The sequence below is a fragment of the Homarus americanus genome, unplaced genomic scaffold (assembly GCF_018991925.1).
Source record: "Homarus americanus isolate GMGI-L3 unplaced genomic scaffold, GMGI_Hamer_2.0 scaffold11150, whole genome shotgun sequence".
In the NCBI taxonomy this organism is placed as follows: domain Eukaryota; kingdom Metazoa; phylum Arthropoda; class Malacostraca; order Decapoda; family Nephropidae; genus Homarus; species Homarus americanus.
This window is the reverse complement of record NW_024720555.1, coordinates 3342973-3347807: the sequence shown is the minus strand read 5'-3', so window position 1 is coordinate 3347807 and position 4835 is coordinate 3342973. Positions and strand designations below refer to the sequence as shown.

Below are 4835 nucleotides of genomic sequence, written 5' to 3'. Positions count from 1 at the left end.
CAACTGTTATTAATTATGCCTCTGATACTAACATTTATAGTTTCACATATAGTAACATCTCTTATTTCACGCCATTTCATTTCGTATTTTTTTAATTTCGCGAGCACTACCCAAAGTAACCAAGCCTTATATTTGCCATAAAATATTGGGTTTCGCTAGATCCAGCCAGCTGAACACTGGCCACCGTCTTGAATGACGTCACAGCCCTCATACCAGTTACAGTCATTTCTGCTACAACGAGTGTTTTGTCAATGCAAATTGGTTGTAACGAGATTGATGAATAGGGGAACGCCGTTTGTAAAATGCCAACTTTTGCATACGAATGATGGCTTTAGCGCGATTCCATCCTCAACGTTTTAAGTGTGGCGTGGGGTTATGCAATGTTTACAGTTCACGTTCAACATCACATGTTCAATTATTCGTGTCTTTTGTTTGTGAAGTCTTTTTTGAGAAAGACAGTGTAAATTTGTTCTTTTTTTGCAAATTTAGCTGTTACCCATAAATACTGTATGAAAAGAATAAGTAAATAGAATGTTTCGCAGTGAGGACTAATAACGGTTTACACCAGTGCTCTCTGTTTTCATTACGTGATCAGCTGAATCGCACGGTTTCTGTCAATTACTCTGTGATTTTTGCTATTTTCTCCAATTTTGTTGTGTTAGCGATGAATACGGGAAGACAAGGTAAGAAGAATGTTTTCAAGAAGCATTCTGGTGATCAAATTGCCGGTGGTGAATGTAAAAGGGGTTTATAAGAACACAACTATCGCGTTATAGCCCGCGCCATCCTAGCGACCGCCCGGGCTGTTATTGTGTGATTTTTTGGGTGGTGCTACCACTTGTCTAGTCAAGATAATGGCCTCTACCTCTACTGGGGGTCCTACTGGTGCTGGTGGGACAGACCAACCTAAGCAGCCAAATAAGGAAAAGAAGTGGGACTATCATAAGGGAGTTAAGTTTCCCAAGTACTAGATGCAGGATAAGCAGAGTGTGATTAAATTACTTGAGGAAGGAATTAAAACTAGTTTCCAAAAAGCACAATCAGGTCAATAAAGGCAGAATTTGTATCATTTGGAGGTTATAAATGGGAAAATCAGAAGTTGATGTAGAGTGGCCAGTCTACAGTATATTGTTATTTTTTTCCATTAGTTTATGTATTAGTGTCTGGCAAATTTGAATTTGGCACAATTTTTCCAGTCTGTGTATATTACTCCCGAAACACAAGATCTTACTGAACAAATTTATTGAACAAGATGTATTGCAGTGCAGCCCATGTGGTCATCTCCAACTACTGTACAGCTCCTCCCAGTCTTACGACCGCCCGGACATACGACCGCCTCAGTCGTACCAAAATTTTGTCAAATTACATATTTTTGAGTCCCAAAATCAGTGATTGCGCTGTGTACTGACAAAATTTTCGTTTGCAATTCACTTTAAAATGGCTGGCAAGCTTAAAAGTGAGTTTTGTGGTGCTGAGAAGAAAAAGAGACACCCATTTTAGATTTTCTATGTATTATTTAAGCATTTTCGACTTACGACCTGGATTTGGGTCCCTAACCCTGTCGTAAGTCGGGGAGGAGCTGTATATACTACTATTTCTTTGCAATGCTTCATTTTCGAAATCCACTTTCTTGTTAATTACTGTAACTAACCACAGACTACATACAGCTAAACTTTTGTACCACTTTTTATTCCTAACATTCAAGCTTTTTTTTTTTACCACAAAAAAAAGTCTTCCTTTTGTATTTTACCTCTTGTTTATTTTTCTTCTTCCAGTAGCCAAAATCTTGTTCCTCCAATCTTCGTGAAAACAATAAACTACATATTCTGCCTACAGAAATTATCAGAATTGCTATTCTCGCTTATGTCTTACACCGTTCCATCCATCCACAGCATTAATGATCATGAACAATAAAGTTTACAAAATTCCAAAATGTTTAAATCTGCCTGAGACCTAAACCTACTTTGAACCTTTTATTGTAACAAACACTGCCGGCAACTTGAGGCCCTCTGTTTACTATAATACGAACCAACAAAGCCCAACCATTAAATTAAGCAACTAGGAACTAAGTAACCAATCACCGATCACTTTTTAATATGTACTATTGTAAACAAAGGGCCTCGAGTTGCCAGCCGTGTTTGAAGTATCTTGAACGAGACTGTACTATATAATAATTAATATCACTGGATTGTATTACTCCATCAACATTTCTACACATCTCTTGGTTACTGTATTGTACTCTTGATGTCTAGGAGGTCATACAGTGCCCAGCTTCCCTGTACAATAATTCTAAATAATGGTACAATACACTCAACCAAAAATATAATCTTACCTTTATGTTTGGCAGATGTTCACTTCTTGTTCTCAGTACTGTACTCCTACTATAAAACTGATGAACTCTGTAGAATCTGGTCTATGTAGTTTCTCTAAAATTCTTTAGCGAATCTTTTATAAATGACGTTCATGACATTCAGGAGAGTACCTTCAGACTGTCAGTAAACTCTCCTCCTGTAAATATGGAGGAATGTACAGTGTGTAGAGCAACTACTTTGGATAATAGCAAACATGGTATTAAGTGTTACAGTTACCTTTGTGTATTACTATTATAAAAAACATACTCCTCATGTCTAGCCCCAGGACTAATGGAGATCTTTTGGGTTAAGAGATAAAATGTTACCAGTCTATCCAATGATGGGTTCAACGGGTAGAATGTTACCTTTTCGTGGCAGGCCAGTCACTATTAGACGCAGGTAAATATGGAATGGGAAAAATGGCGACTGAAGGGATTAAACACAGGATGTCAAAAATGGCAGATCATTAAGAAGAAATGTAAACAGGAATGAAAACCATCAGTAGGAAAAAGGACTCCTGCCCCTCACAACAAGAAAACACTTCAGAAAATGTTCCTGGCTCTCTAGACAGTTGTAACACCTGAATGGTTACATATGATCAACAGCAGAAATAATAATGAGTGAAAGGCAGTACAGTATGTGGGTCTTTGATACAACATTATAGGAACACAAGAACACTATAAACCATTGTTAGCTGTAATTAATAGAGAGTATCTTCAGAATGGCTAATTTTGGGCTTTTTATTGTTATTATGTCGAAGCTTTTGTGATGGAATAAACCACCAGCAGCTGAATCAGGTGGAATACTGTATGCACAGTCACCCAAAAAAGTCCTGTCGTGAACCATGACCCCCGAGATTCAGACTCTTGAATCCGAAGCATTTATGGACAGAATAATGTATCAGTGTTTACTGCTTCGGGTTCACGAGTCTGAATCTTGGTTCGCGACAGGACTTTTTTGGGTGACTGTACCAACAATTAGCAACTTTTTACTGGGGAGGTCAATCACAGAACTGTACTTTAGCCCTTTGTGGAAATTTAGCTCTTATAAACTTGATCTTGTGTTAATCACTGTGTGGCTTCCTCATTCTTTCTTATATAAATGAAAAAAAAATCAACATTATATTTATTATATGTAATTATATACAGTTTTATTCACAGAGTCCTTGTCATAAGTTAATAACATCATGTAAAACTAAACATCAACTGGCTGTGTTCACCTTGATGTTAATTAACACCCACTGGCAGTCAATGCCATCTTGTACAGGCTGTCAACAAAGTCCCGTACCAGTTTAAATATTTAATTATAACAAACCATGGAAGAAGAGATATGTTAGCCTGGGCATTTGTATGGATAAACTTCTCTCACTAAAACAAACATTTTATGCCATTTCCCATAATTAATGAGATGGAAACTCAAAGGGAGAAAAGTTAGCTTAGTCAGTGGCCTGTGGCAAGTGGCCAGTTCAGTACACACCAAAAACTACACCTTGCAAGGGATGGCAACTAGTTCTCGACTTGGAGGCCAGAATGTGTTACCTACTTACCAGGGTTTCCTTGCTGGTTTTTTTTTCAGTTTCTAAGAAAACAACCACACTACTACATGACTATACAGTACAGCACATAATCCCAGGCTCATCATAGTCTTTGCAAGCCCAAACACTGCAATAGTGTTGAAGCTTTCTTTCTCATTTTGATTTCTTTTTACCTAGATTTTAAAACCTGCTCATAGGACAATTTGGGACAAACATGAAAGCATATCGCAATGAGTCAAGTGGTAGTGCTACTTGGAGGGACTGTGTTGTACTATATTCATTAATGAAAATCTAATATTACTAACTGCAACAACCTGAAATAGATATGCTAGGCCTCACCATTTCCTCTAATATGTCATGGAAGCCACACATCCTCAACAATGCTAAAGCTGCCTCCCGAAAGCTGGGAATGCTGTACAGATGCTGTAGCTACTTCACTCCTAAGCATTTGCTTCAAGTATATGAGGGATTCATTGGTCCTAACTTGGAGTACTGCTCTCATACCTGGGGTGGCTCTTCAACTCTTAGATAGTGTGGAATCAAAGGCATTTCGTCTTATTAACTCTCTCCTCTTTTGGTTGACAATCTTTCTTCCCTTTCTCTTTGCCACAATGTTGCTTCACTCTCTTTTACAGGTGCTTTAATGGGCAATGTTCGGTGGATTTGGCATCCTGCCCGCAGTGCCCACCGTTTCTCTGTGGATGTCGGTCACACTATAATAACCCGTTTTAGTACATCCTTCTTTCCTGACAGAGCCAAACTGTGGAATGTTCTGCCTTCTTCTGTGTTTCCATACTCATACAATGTCTCACTTTAAAAAGCTTTATTTCAATCTTAGATATATATATATATATATATATATATATATATATATATATATATATATATATATATATATATATATATATATATATATATATATATATATATATATATATATATATATATAT

General features: G+C 37.3%; 1 long non-coding RNA gene across 1 annotated transcript in view; it reads right to left on the bottom strand.

Moving 5' to 3' along the window:
- Positions 1-2640, bottom strand: part of LOC121860637 — a 30866-nt gene extending 28226 nt beyond the window's left edge. Inside the window, exon 1 of the long non-coding RNA XR_006087900.1 lies at positions 2333-2640. This is a non-coding gene — a long non-coding RNA (uncharacterized LOC121860637). The remainder of the gene's footprint in view (positions 1-2332) is intronic.
- Between the last annotated feature and the right edge of the window lie 2195 nt (positions 2641-4835).